The 14,889-nt window shown below is 38.1% G+C and overlaps 1 protein-coding gene and 1 long non-coding RNA gene across 8 annotated transcripts in view; both read right to left on the bottom strand.

The window, feature by feature from the left end:
- lama2 (laminin, alpha 2) overlaps positions 1 to 14,889 on the bottom strand; it is a 308,893-nt gene that overhangs the window by 238,119 nt on the left and 55,885 nt on the right. The window lies entirely within an intron of this gene.
- Positions 7,252 to 13,147, bottom strand: LOC118471799 (uncharacterized). The gene is made up of 3 exons (XR_008603591.1): positions 9,241 to 13,147; positions 9,020 to 9,112; positions 7,252 to 8,731 (listed from the first exon to the last, which is right to left on the bottom strand). It is a non-coding gene; the product is annotated as an uncharacterized LOC118471799 (long non-coding RNA).

Here is a 14,889-nt window from a genome sequence, read left to right as displayed (position 1 = left end):
ATTTGGTATGTTGACAGGTAGCATCTGAAAAAGATATAATAGTCTAGGTAGCACATTCATTCGCAGACTCTCTATGCGACCCAATAGTGACAGAGGCAGGACCGTCCACCTTTCCAGATCTTGTTTTATTTTCCTGATAATGGGCTTATAATTGGCATTATATAGATCCACATGTGAAGGAGGTATTTGAATACCGAGATATTTTACGCCATCTTTTGGCCACCTGAACCCACTCGCGTCTTTTATGGTTTGTGATATAGTGCCTCCAATATCCATAGCTAATGTTTTATCTATATTAACCTTGTATCCAGAAAAGTATCCATATTGACTTATTAGGTTCTTCAAATGAGGAATTGTTATTTTGAGATCTGAAAGATATAACAGAACATCATCCGCGTATATTGATATTTTATGTTGTTCCCCGTTTATTGTAAGTCCTTTAATGTCAGAACTGTCTCTAATTAACTGTGCCAAAGGTTCTATACTTAAATTGAAGAGCAAAGGCGATAGAGAACACCCCTGTCTGCAGCCTCGCCCTAACGAAAATCTCGCAGACATTGTGCCGTTTACCTTCACTGTGGCTAATGGGTTAGAATATAAAATTTGGATCCATTTAATAAATTCTGGGCCGAATTGAAATCGAACAAGTGTGTGATGTAAATATTGCCAAGACACTCTGTCGAATGCCTTTTGGGCATCAAGAGAGAGTATCATAGCTTCCAATTTCTCCAGTTTGGAGTAAGACATAATATTTAATAATCTCCGAATGTTGTCCCCATAATATCTTCCAGTCATAAACCCAGTTTGGTCTGGATTAATTATTTCTTCAATAATTTTGCTCAAGCGTTTAGATAGAATTGTTGTGAGAATGCGGAGGTCAGTGTTAAGTAAAGATATCGGTCTGTATGATTGACAATTTGATGGGTCTTTGCCCTCTTTGTGAATCACAACGATTGAGGCATCATTCCAGGAGGGTGCCATTGTGCCTGATTGCAGTGCATGATGGTAGGCATTTAGCAGTAGGGGCGTCACCTTTGCTTTAAATAATTTATAAAATTCATTAATAAAACCGTCCGGTCCAGGACTTTTGTTATTTTTGAGTTGTGAAATTACCTGTATTATTTCCTGAACTTTTATTGGTTCATCTAATTGTTTAGCCATTGCTTTGGGAAGAGTTTTTAGTTTGATATCTTTCAAAAAATTATTTAGTAGATTATCATCTTTGCATGTGTCTGTGTTTTCATAGAGGGATTTATAGTAACTAGCAAAGCAGTCAGCAATTTTATCTGGTTTAATTATTGTTTGCTTCTCAAACTTAAGTTTTTGGACCACATTTGAAGATTGCTGTTTCTTTAATCTTATTGCAAGCAGCTTACTTGCTCTGTTACCGTTTTCATAGTATTTTTGCTTAGTAAATCTTAGGGAGCCTTCAATTTTTTCAGTGATTAGATTGTCGAGTTCTCTGCGCAAAGATTTGATCTCATTTAGTAGCTTGGTGGTTGGTGACTTTTTATGTTGTTGTTCTAGACGTTTTATGTTATTTTGTAACTCGCATAATCTAGCTTCCTTTTTTTTTCTTTTGGCACTAGCAAATGCAATAATGCGGCCTCTGATAAAAGCCTTGGCACAGTCCCAGAGAATCAGCGGCGACATCTCAGGAGTATTGTTTAGTTCTAAATACGTATCTAATTCTGAGTTTATAAAATCACAAAATTCTGTATCGTTTAGAAGAGAAGTGTTGAGCCTCCAGTGTTTTTTCTTTGGTGTTTGTCCTAAATCCCATGATAATTTTAATGGGGCATGGTCAGATAAGGTTATTGGTAAAATTTCAATGTCCTCTATTCTATGTTCGTCAATTTTAGGCGTGAAGAAAATGTCTATTCTTGAGTAGGAATCGTGCCTGTGTGAGTAAAATGTAAAGTCTCTAGTTCTGGGGAACCTGCTTCTCCAAATATCCACTAACCCTAATTCACTAATTAAATGTTTAAGAGCCTTGCTCATTGGAGATGGTGGACTTTTCGAGCTTGGTTGTCTGTCCATGTGGGGAGATATAACACAGTTGAAATCCCCTCCAAGTAATAAAATACCTGTACTATGCTGAAGAACATTGTGAAGAATATTGTGCATGAATTTCGGTTCGCTAGTATTAGGGGCATATATGTTCAAGAGAGACACCTGCAACCCGTCCACTGAGCCATTGACCATAATGTATCTTCCGTTCGGGTCTATGAATGTAGAGGCTGGAGTAAAATTCACTTGTCTATGGATTAAAATAGCAACGCCTCTTTTCCTACCTGATGGGTGTGAAGAATAGAATACCTGATCTGCCCATGATCTTTTCAATTTGTCATGCTCCACATCTGACAGGTGTGTCTCTTGAAGATATGCTATGTGACAGTTTTCATTCTTTAACTGGGACAGAATTTTCTTCCATTTTACAGGGCTATGGAGTCCTTTGACATTATAAGTTATGACTTTGAGTGATCCCATATTTAATAACGCTGAGATGCATTAAAGAGGTTTGAACTCATGGCAGTAGGCAGGGAATGAGACTGTAAGCCAAATATGTTTGTAAATAAAACACATGGAAAAAAAAAAAAGGAATAATGAATAAAAATATAGGTTTGTCTTGTAATAAACATTGCCAAACAAGAAACTTTCATGCTTTTGATCCCCACAGAACACTGGGGTGTGAACAAAAAAAAAAACAACTACTCAACAGAGTTGTCAATAACACACACTCTTGTGCTGGGAGAAAACCAGTCTGAAAACTCCTGCATGCGCTAAATATAGGCCGGCCTATAATAACGGCTTATAGCTCAGTCCCCTGCACATATACATTGTATTGACACTAAACTTTCTTACTCGCTGTGTTGCTTGTTGTTACCTCTTCAGTCCTCAGACTCGTCTTCGGGTGAAGGAGGAATCTTTGCGTTTACGTAGTCCATCGCTTTGGTCGCGTCCACAAACTCCTGCTGTATGTAGATGATACGGAGCCTGGCAGGGAAGAAAATCCCGTAGCGGACTCCCGGTCTGTTGCGAAGGACCCTCCTGACATCAGTAAAAGCAGCCCTGGCTTTGACGACGCTGGATGTATAATCTGGGAAAATTGAGATGGGGTTTCCTCTGAAGCGGAGACGGCCGCCACTGTTACGAGCTCTCCTAATAATATCCTGGGCGTCTCCTTCGCTGTTCAATCTGGCGATGATAGCCCGTGGTTTGTCCCCAGGTTTTCTCTGGGTTAGGCTGCGGTGAGAGCGGTCGACTCGAATGTCTTTGTCCAACTGAAACACTTCTTTGAGGAGGGAGGAGATGGTCTCTGGTGTGCTGGATCCCTGAAGTTCGGGGACACCTACAATTCTGATGTTACTTCTTCTCATTCTCCCCTCCAAGTCCTCGTTCTTTTCCTTCAGCATGGAGACTTGAGTTTCCAGCGCGGTAACTGTTTGTTGCATTGTCACAACCTTGTCAGACCATGCCGATAACCCCTCTTCCATAACGGCCATGTTAGCTTTCACGTTGTCAACTTCAGCACGCATTGCTGCGGTGTTGCGGCTAATCTCCGTCTTCGTGTCTTGTATTTCCCTTCTCAAAGTTGCAAAATCCTCTGCCAATGCAGCCTTAACTTCTTCTTTGATAATACTTGCGATATCGTTTCGTAAGGAGATGAGGACATCCGCTTTAATGGCCGACGGGTCCATGCTAGCTGCGGTATCCGGCATCGGTGACTTGTGTTCGGCTTTGTCTGAACTTTTTGCCGAGGCTGCGCTAGGCCTATGGTTAGCTTGAGCTTCGTATCGGTATTTCCGTAAATTAGCCGCCATAAATTCCAAAATAGGGAGATAGAGTTTAGAGAGATAGAGTCTTCTTGGCAGCTTTCAACAGCGTTAAAAGTCTCTAGAAACAAAAGTTTGTAGCTTAGTGTCTATATTTTAGTGAAATTATAGCAAAAATGTGCAGGAGCGCTGCGAAGCGTGTCTTCACTCCATTGCGCTCACTTCCGCCCCCCGGATTTCTATTTTAACATCTTTATCATGTGATCTGCTATTCAGCAAAGGTTTGGAGACTTTGTCATTTTTTGTTAATTACCTGTTTATCGCCACATTTGATTTTATTAGTATTTGGTTGGCACTAGTTAGATTTTCCATTCATTATCTATACACTACTTAATCTTCATTAGGGTCACAGGGAGTCTATCCCAGCTGACTTAAGGTGAAGACAGTGGACACGCTAGAGAGGTCACCAGTCTATCACAGGGCTACTACTAGTAAGATTTTGAAATATATTTTGCAATTTATACTCATATCAAATATTTATTTAAATTTAATTATTTATAGTTACACATTTTGTTTTATCATTTAAAAAGGCTTTAAATCTTTTAAACAACACATTGTCATTAACCTGACAGTTTTAAAATTATTACACCTCTTTGCTTTGTTTTCCACACGTTCCTTCTCTGTTACGCCACACTTTCCTCTTCCTTTTCTAGCTCTCTTCTTATGATTTTCAGAAAAATTTTAAGGTATCTTTGCAGTACATGGTGCAGGGAACCAAAAGAGACGGGAGAGTGACGAATAGATTCAATCTCACAATGTTCCAACAGCTAGGTATGAGCCCTGGTCCACTGAGACCACAAAACACAATGTACTTTAAACTGAATGAAAAGAATGTAAGAAAGTGAACAGAGCATTCTGCCTGGGCAAAAATCATTTATATCCAACACCTAAATAGTTATTTGAGTCAATGCAGCTTTTCTGTCACTGATGCTTGATTCTTTGATTTTATCATTATATTGTGTAATTTTTCTTGAATACTGTTGTTTTTGCATTAGTCATCTGAAACTTGTTTTCAACCTTTAGCTAAATTTTTGACTGGCTTCTCTTAATTAACCAAGGGGTTTCTCATGAATAAATCTCCCTGTCTCATTAGTTTTACTCTCAAGACAACCGCATAATTATACTGTGGCAGATTAATATGTTTAATCACACTTCTAAACCAAACTAGATGTCCTAAATCATTCCCTGCCAGTACACAGCCCCTCACTCACAGAAATACTTGCCAAGGTTTTCAACTCAAAAATGCAAGGCCATTTTAAGAGTGACTGGAACAACAGTGGGTAGAATGATACTTTGCATGATGACAAAGATACATCCATTAGAAAGCTGTACACAACACTTTTAAACGATTAACTACAGCGGTAACTGTAATTGAATATACAATGAAATCCAGGCTGAGTTCATTATGACAACATACATATACTGGTGTGCTAATATAAATCTAGAAACACAATGGCCGTAGGAGCAACATTTGACAGAAAAGCAACACGGTGACAGTAAATGTTAGGGATGACCTCGATAGACCAAGCATCTGGTAACTGATAGCATCTGAGCAAGATGATGATTATTCCATTCTTAGTACTCTAAAAACAAATGTTTTGGCTCAACTAAGAAAATTAACGCAACAGTTTGCGTCAATCTTTTTGAATTGTGGTAACTTCTAATGAAATTAAGTTCAACCAATAATTTATAATGAGTTTGGTGAAATAGCTTTTCCTCTACAGTAGAAAGGATATTTAACTGCCATCTAATTAATAACTGGTGGCACAAACACATTTTTATTTTGATTACTCATAAAATTCAGCTGTTACAACTGCTTTTTCTACAGTATGTAAAAAAATTTTAAATAATATATACTTAATTATCACAATTCTGAACATAGGTTTTTACAGTTTTTCTCAGTTGATAAGACACTAAATTCCATTCACTGCACACAGCCACCAACTGACTGCACACATTTCTCAAAACAGGACTCTGCTGTCAAAACCTTGAACACTATTCATGGTTTGCACACAGTTTCCAAAACTCTTGCACTCTTTTTGCAAAAGACTGAACACGTTTTTTTGCTCATTTGAACACACTTTTCACTCATAGCACACATTTTTCAAAAAGTGAACACTAGGAAGCAGAATTGGGACACTGTTCCAACACTGCTGTCACAATTAATACACAACAGGTCAAAACTGAAAACACTTTTGCCAATGAACTGCAAACTATAAAACCTGCTAGGAAGCAGAATTAGCTGTTCGGAATGGATGTCAGAGGAGCAAGAGGTCATGTTGGAAGAAGAGGACGTGGACGACCCAGACCATGGCCAGAACCAGAACCAGAACCTGGACCTGGTCTTGGACTACTTTACATGGTATGTAAATGTTGTTTGTAACTTCAGTGACATGTCTATACTGTAACAATACAAGCAGTCAGAAATGTTATGAGAATACTGTAAAAAAAATCTAATGCATAATTCTGGTTCACAAGTGCTGGTAAAATTACAGAAAGTGTACATGACTGACTTTTTCTGTATTTTGTGTGCATTTGTCCCAGAGAGTTTTTCAGTTGGATTCTGATGATACACATGAATACATCTATGTTGATGAGGCTGGTTTCAACCTGGCCAAGAGGAGAAGACGGAGAAACATCACTGGAAAATGGGCTATAGTCAACATCTAGGTCAGTGTGGAGCAACGTAACCCTCTGTGCTGCAATAAGCAATCTTGGAGTAATTCACTGTAACACACTTCTGGGCCCATAGAACACCCAGCATTTGTTGACTTTCCTAGATGGACTTAGAGGGTCTACTGACACGGTGCAGCAGGGCGTTTTGGCAAGAAGACACGGTTTTTGTTGTTGTCTGGGACAATGTTAGTTTTCATAGAGGACTATTGATTCGGGAATGTTTCAATATGAACCCTCAAGTTATTGTGGTTTTTCTGCCACCATATTCTCCCTTTCTGAATCCTATAGAAGAATTCTTCTCTACATGAGGTGGAAGGTATATGAGCAGCAGCCATACTTTGGGAAAATCTCTTGCAATCAGTGGTCTTGGCATGTGATGATGTTTCAGTTGCTGCATGTCAGGGTTGGATCAGACACACTAGGTCTTTCTTTCCAGAGAAAACATATCTTGTGATGCTGACCAGGCTGAAAGAATTGATGCAGACGTGGTGTAAATATTTGCATACTGCACTGTATACAATACAGTGCTGTATTTTTTGTCTAACATTATTTTTATTTTGAAATGTAGAGTCAGGCACTGCAATGGCCCCTCTGAGTCATTTATAGGACGCATTTGTGTTTAAGTTGTCATTTTTGGGGACTGTATCATTTTTTTTATACTTCTTGTGAAAACACGGTGAGAGAAGAGTGTTTTGTATTTAGCAGTGCAGTGTCCTACTTTTGCTTCGTGTGTCTTAATTTTGAAAACAAAGTTCAAATTTTGACAATAAAGTGCGCTTCTGACACAAGTGTGCAGTGCTTTGTGAATTGTGTTCAAATAAAGAAAATAGTGTGCGGTGTGTTGGGAAATGTGTGCTATTTTTCAGAAACAGTGTCTTAATTGAGAAAAACTGTAAGCTGACAACTGTTAAAAAATTAAGTTGTGCCAATTATATTTTTTATGCTTTTATTCCAGCTTTATAAAATGAATTCACTCAGCATCAAAACTGTTTGTTAACTTTTTATTTTTTTCTATATTTAGAGGAAAAGTTCACAAACTTAAATTGCCCCACAAGTTCTAAATAAACGATGTGGCCATACTGCCTTGTAAAATTAAGTTGTAACCATACCGAATTATGCCATCACAACAAACTAGTTATGCCATCACAGCAAAGTTATAGGCCTTTCCGTAGTTAAAACCACAGTGCCAAACATGTACAAACTTTAGAACTCCAAATTTTAAATCATTCTGTGAAACATTTTTAACATTTTCTTAAACTACAGTAATAAAATTCCAAGCAAGTTGGATAACTCTCAACTGTCACTAAACTTCTAAGGGTTCTGCACATTTTTTTTAACATAATATAGTAAAGATCTTTACTAACAATTCTACAAAAATAATGATGAGGATGTTTTCATGGTAATCAGTTTCTGACACAGTATGTCAAAAATTCTATGCATCAGTATGCCTCTTTAAAGGAATATATGCAGACTAACATGGTATAAGAGTCTAAGCCAGTCCTAAAAGTGGAACAACAGATTATGAAATACATCCAAAATACATATTTAACAACTGTAACCTGTTAAAACCTGAGTCTCAGCGAAGATAACAGCATATGCCAAGTAACATGCAATGAAATTTTTATAAAGTTGCTCTATGTAAGTTGCATATGTAACTAATTAGTCAAGTCCACATCATTTGTTTCTAAAACACAAAAATTGTAGATTCTGTACATTACCTGTTACGTCACCTGTGTGGACTAAACCATCTATCCCTTTCAATATCATTTTTGTTTTTTCAAATCTCAAGCTAAGATTGGTTACACAAACATACCCAAACCAACAAAAGAAGAAAGAAATTATCTTGAATTTTGTCTTGTGTTTTGTTTCAGCAGTTTCATAGCCTCTTCAGTGGACTTTAAAACAAACAAAAAAGACAATATCTAAATAAACACTGCTCTGAAACAAATGGCCCCCTCAAACGATGCTGTTCTAGAGACTCACTACTTTTGTGCTGGCTCAGTCCATCGAGTTCAAGAAACAGCTTCTGAAAGACTTCAAAAGTATATTTGAGTTCCTTGCGATAGCTCAGATTCAGAGCATAAATGATGCCCATCAGCAAAGCACAGCACCTTGGAATATCCTTTCCCTCAAGGATTTTGGTTCCCTCAACCACGATGGTTGCAGTCTTGTGGTCAGGTCCTGGGGTTGACTTGGCCTGCCTCAAACTCTTCTGTGGCCTTGGAAAGAAAATGAAGCAATAAGTTAGCGTGTTTGAAGTTAATGAATTGGATGATTGCTGCTGAGTTCTTAGACTACAGCTTTCACTGAACTGAGTTAATAAGTGAAGCCATTATTTACTGAAGGGACCATTGCTATAATATTTGTGATTGGGGTGTGGTCAGATGTGCAACAGGCAAAAAAAAATGAATCAACAGCTAGCAGTGCAGGAGCAGGTTATCTGCTCCCTGTGTTTATACTGTGTCCAGTGTGAAAATAATTTCCTTTCAAAATGTTGAGTTACTTACACTAAACTCCCTGAAAAGGTCCTCTTCCTTTTCTCCGAGGTACACAACAAGACAGGGGATGGCTACTTCTCTGCGTACATCAATCATATTGTGCTTTTTAAGAAAAAGAGAAAACAAGAATGAAGAAACAATGACATTAGAATCAGTCACTTTTTATATTCTCTATAATGAGTGACTGCTAACAACTTGTAATTCAAACTAAGTTCTAATAATTTTCATACCTCAAGAAGCATGTCTTTGATCTTCCTGATTCTTGTACCTGTAGCTCCTCCCCTTGATGTTACTGTGTCCATCAGTTTTGGGGTGCACTGATCAAGTTTGTGCATAAAAGTAGATTCCAGGCTTATGGTAGTTATTCTTTTGAATTTGTCATTTATCTGTACACAAACAGAAAAAAATAAAATTCCTGCAGACAATTAAGAATACTGGTGTGACATTTACCAATGAATATTACCATACTATATGTCAATAGGTAAAGAAAAGCACCTCCTACATTAAATATTGAAATATGAATTCTGAGGTGCAGCGCGAAAAAAAAGCCTAGCAGCTGAATGACCCTTCATTACTGACCAGTATTTTGTTAATATCTTCTAAGAAGGTATTAATTTCATTTGAAAGACTTAAAACTTGTTGTGGATATATCATCCATGTTGCATAGGGTTTTTTTTTTCAATTGCCTTGTAATGTTAAAGCTGCAGGCAGGCTATTTTCATAATTCTGCTTGGTATTGTGTTCAAGAATGTTCTAATGTATGAATGTGTTCTACTTTTTGCATTGATGTTTTAAAAAATAATTTCAAAACAAGGAGAACATGCATATGATGATGTAGAGGAAAGGATCATGTAAAATAATAAAATAAGTCAAAAATTTTAACAGTTAATTTCATTATGTTAAATTTAAAATATAGGTGAAAAAACTTACATGTATTGCATCAAGCAAAGCAAGCCAGCGCTCCATGAAATCCTTTATAGCAGGAGCCTCATAAATGATTTCTTGCCTACGAAGAGAGAATGTTTTTGCCATTTTCTCAGCAACCACGCAGCAATTATCATTTTTCACCACTTCATGTAAGAGGTCCACTCTCTCTTTCTCCAAACTTGCACTTGTTTCACCTTGAGGATGAGGTGGTAGGTAATTTACTTCTGCCTTTTTGGGCTTTTTAATGTTTTTAGCAGGAGTCTGCTCATGTGGTGGTTTCCTCTTGAGTGAGTTCACGACAATCTCTGGATAACCACCACCTTGAAGTTTGGATCTGAAGTTGTTCATATTTGAGTAGCTGGATCCAGCCATAACATCCATTGAAAGATCCAGGTTCTTTGAGGCAGGGATGTTTTTTGATCAGGGCTTCTGCTACTTGAACTAGTTGTGCACTTGATGGATAAGCAGTGTACTCAAAAACGGCCTCAGCTAAAGTTCTAAGAATGTCTGGAAGTAGTGACATGAGACCTTTGGTACTGAAAAGAGTTCCAGAAGAATCTAATTTGTCATTGCCTGACTGCAGCAGAATCTCTGTACTGGAAGAGAAATGAGGGATTGCAAAATCTGACGGCCAACTCTTTGAAAGTTGGGTTGGGCTTTCCGTCGATGGTCCTGGAGAAACAGGCAATGTGTCATGGGAGGACACAGACGAGCTGGCATCATCAGAAGGCTGAAGACAACCATCAGTAAGGCTCGAGAAGGAGCTGTTTGCATCTGATAGGGTCAAAGTAACTGTTGATGGTTGTAGGACATGTACAACCTTGATTGTGTCCTTATCTGAGATGTCACTTGTTGAAAGCAAGGAGAAAAAGTTGTTACCAAAATCAGCATCCTTGTAGTGCAAACAAAATTCCCCATAAATTCCAAATGTATCTTGAACAACTGAAAGAAGTTCTCCAACTGTTCCAGGAATTCCAGTAATTTCAGTAATGTCAGTTTCTGGACATCATGGTCTGAAAGTATCACTCTGAGATGGGCTGGTTGTGACACTGATTAATCTGCAATACACAAAATATTTGAAAGGAGCAAATTTACAAGAGTCAGTAAGAAATACCATATTGTGTTTCTCACAGAGTTGTATAGGTTTTACACAGTATTTGACCAACACTTTAAGACATGTATTTCTATTTCTGCTTGTTTATTCTTTAAAATGAAAACATGATGTCCTCTATCATTAAAGCAGGGCCTCTTCTTACACTGCAATTGCATCGTGCATGTAAATAACAATGAAATTGTAGCAAGGCAGGCCTAAACCTTGAAGCAAAAAAGCAATATGTTGGTCACAGAATATTGTCGATGTTTCACAAAACTGGCCTAAAAACTTTTTGTTCCAGTTCTGATTTCCAGATTTGACAGATGAAGATATTTTGGTATTTTGGTCTATGTAACAGAAATGTGGCGTTTCAGCGTTACAATGCTTTTTCCACCAATTTTGTAAGGTATTAAAGGGAACATGTCACATAACTCTGCAGGCTCAAGCACTTTCACACTGTGTGTTTTCTCAAGGACATAGCTCCTGAGATGTTCAACTTACCAAGAAGTCAAGCATTTAACAATGAATAAAAGTGCACCCTTCACAACAACTATTTGGATCAGCTCTCCAAAAGCTGTCAGACCGACCGTTGAGCCATTGGCCAAAATCATACCAATTGCATATTTTGTGCCACAGTAACAGGCATTGTTGGCAATCTGAATGCGTGTTTCGCCAGGGATTTTTGCCTGTATTGCTTCCTGGATATCTTGGCTTAGCACAATAACATCTACAGTAGACAGATGTGTGGCCTGTAAGGCAGGCTTCACAACACTGGGATCATGCTGGTGATATGCAATCATCAGCTGATGCTTCATGGAAAGTGACAGCAGAATATTTCGAAAGCTGTGAGTGTGCCTGACAACACGCTTAATGTGTTTGGCTTGAAACCGCATAGTCCAAAGTAACACTGGTGGACCATAGGCCCTGATCAGATGGGGATAATGTTCCAGGTAATGATGTTTGGGGATTAGTTTTTCATGTGGGAAAACCTGGAGAAACTTGTGTCTGTGTTCAGAGATTTTACCGTCTAGGTAACAAATACTCTCCTCTGTGTGAACATGACTTACGACAAGCTCAACTATGTCTTTGAGCACTAGAAGTACTTCCCATGCTGGTTCACCCTCAGGGATTTTGGATCCAATTATTAGGGGCAGGAATCGCAGCAATGAGCAGTTTTCACGGGCGTTCCCTCCAACACTTTTTTTAGCTGCAAAATTCAGAGGGACTGCCTGTGGTGCATCACTCTTGTTTGACGATTTGTAGGGGAATATTTTAATGCTTTTGTTGTGTTCATCAAGAGTGAAATATTTACTCTTGATAAAAACCTGAAGACAGAGCCAATTCTCGGGGGACTATGCCTTCAAACAGGTCATGCAACACATCAGGCGGGTAGCCTGACAAAACATTAAAATACATAAGATTCTCTGTCAGTGCACACTTTCTCTTGACTCCACAGACATGAGTCTAAGCTGTATTCTCCTGTATAGTCTGAACATGAATTTCATGTTGTTCCTTGGTTCTGAGTTGAAATGCCCCTGATCTCACTTCTTCCACCTGAAACTGTGACTGCTCACACAAACAAAATCTACAAGTATGAGAACTGGAGAAGTTTTCAACAATCCCCCAACAGAATGTGCCCCAAGATTATCAGCCACAACACAAAACACTTCCTTTGATTCTTCTGCCTAATGCTGGAACATACAGGCCCTCCTCTTCTAAGCTCCCAAGATCCTTAAGCAATGAATCCAGTACAGTACTGTAACCAAATCTTTCACATCATCAGATTTGCACAGAATTGCTAAGAAGATGGAGGTTAGCAAAGATCTGAGTAGTGCAGAGACATCAACTAACACCCAATACACAGCTGTCACTTTGTGTTTTTTCCTTTATGTGCCCAGAGGATTACATATCTCAAAGTCATCAACATATGAGAATAATAGCAATGGCAGGATCTTCTCCAGAAAACAACTCATTTGTTTTATAATACACGCCATCAGAAAATGCTGTGTACTGAGTTTTACCATTACTTTGAGTCTCTCCATCATGCAAGATCAAATCCTGGATGTCATTTTGGCTCAAAACCTGAAGCAGTGACTTCAGAATAGGGACATATTGGAAGCAACTACCTACTTCCCTACCAAGTACATACTCCACTGGTTCCACCACAGCAAACTGCTCCTTAAAATAAGCTCTTCTCTTGTAAGCAGAAGAAAGTGGAGCGCCACTACTAAGGACAGAGGTAAAGGGGTTGGCTTCACAAAGCTGTTTAATCATGTCTAACACTACAGATTTATCAGTCTCACAATTGTGCTTCCTCAGACAGGACTCTAAAACATCTTTGACGATGGGACCTGAGGCTGAATGAGAGACAAAACGTCACTCTTCAACAACCTCATCAATACACCTGTTAGACACATTGAAAGTGCTCTCCAGTTTTACAAACAATAAAGCCAAATGTTTTTCAGTGAGGTTTGGTAGATGTCTCACATCATTTTCATCTTGAGCATCAGCAGTAATACCTTGTTCATCGTCCTGAACATCCACATCACTGTAATCATCCACATTTGAAGAACTTCCGTACCTCTTTAGAAGGTCTTCTTTAAAGTCTTGCAGTGAATGAGGAGTATGTTTTCAGCTTCTGTGGGAGGCAAATGTTCCATAAATATTAGTGCTGAAATTGCACTTCTTAAAAACGCAGATAACAGTCTCATGTTTTTTTCAAATGTCGACCAAGGTGTTCAAAAAACTTTCATTCTGTTGAGACTGCATTTGCAGTGCAACAGTGACATGTGAAAGAGACACTTTCTGAAGATCTGACACTTTCCTGAGTGTCTTTAGAGGGATTTCTTGATAGATGTGATCTAAGACTTCCAAATTTTTTGAAAGAACAAAAACAATCTTGGTAAACACATGGCAGAGATTGCACACCATGACCATGGTGTAACCTGTAATGTTTTAGTAACCCTGTTCTTGAAGATGTTTCAAATTTACAAATTTTGCATCCCCACCCCATTTTTTACTACTCTGTCGAGAATCACATTGTATCTTCGCATCAATCTTAGCCACAAGTATATATAAACGTAGGTCTAGATGATATCAACAGAAACACATTAACAACATTTTACATATTTTGACATCTTATCAAAAACTGTAATGCAGCCTTTAATGACCAGGAAAACTTGAACTTTAGTGACCAGCTTTTATTACCAAAATTGAAAATCATTTACTGTACAAGCATACCTACTATCTCATTCTACAGGTTTTAGAAAGTAAAGAAGCGATACTGGATGACATGAGTGGAAAAAGAGAAAAAAAAGAATACTTTACTGGTTTAATCTATCCCACAGAACTATCCACAGTCCAAAAGCTGCCAACAGCAATTTTCCTACAGAACTTCTTTGTGAATGACAAAAGATTTTTAAAATTATGTCACTGAATGTTATTACATTGAACAGTGTAGCTAACAGTTGCACAAAACAAAAACTAAATCATGTACTTCCTGAATGGAAATCCCTTTCTCGCTGAGAAGATTTGTCAAATGCAACTTAACTGTTTTTATCCATTTCTCTTCTAAATTAAAGGGTGGGATAGACAACTTTCACTGCTAATTGCGAATAGCATTCGTTACGCATAGTTGTAAAACATAGCTCATAAGCTGTACAAGCAGGTGTAGCTTTAAATCCATATACAACTCCACTGTTGGTCATATCAGAATTGATAATTTGAAAAAAAAACACTGTTTTACTGGAGTGAAATTGTAGAAGAAATGACACTCACCTTGAAATGTGCTTTGTGCGATATTCCTTCAGCCAAAACCCAGTTTTAACCATCCGAACTTGTCCAGGCATGTTAAGTGGGA

This window comes from Amphiprion ocellaris, chromosome 12, assembly GCF_022539595.1.
Source record: "Amphiprion ocellaris isolate individual 3 ecotype Okinawa chromosome 12, ASM2253959v1, whole genome shotgun sequence".
Classification (NCBI taxonomy): Eukaryota; Metazoa; Chordata; class Actinopteri; family Pomacentridae; genus Amphiprion; species Amphiprion ocellaris.
Note: the sequence above shows the minus strand (reverse complement) of the source record. Positions and strands in the feature narration are given on the sequence as shown.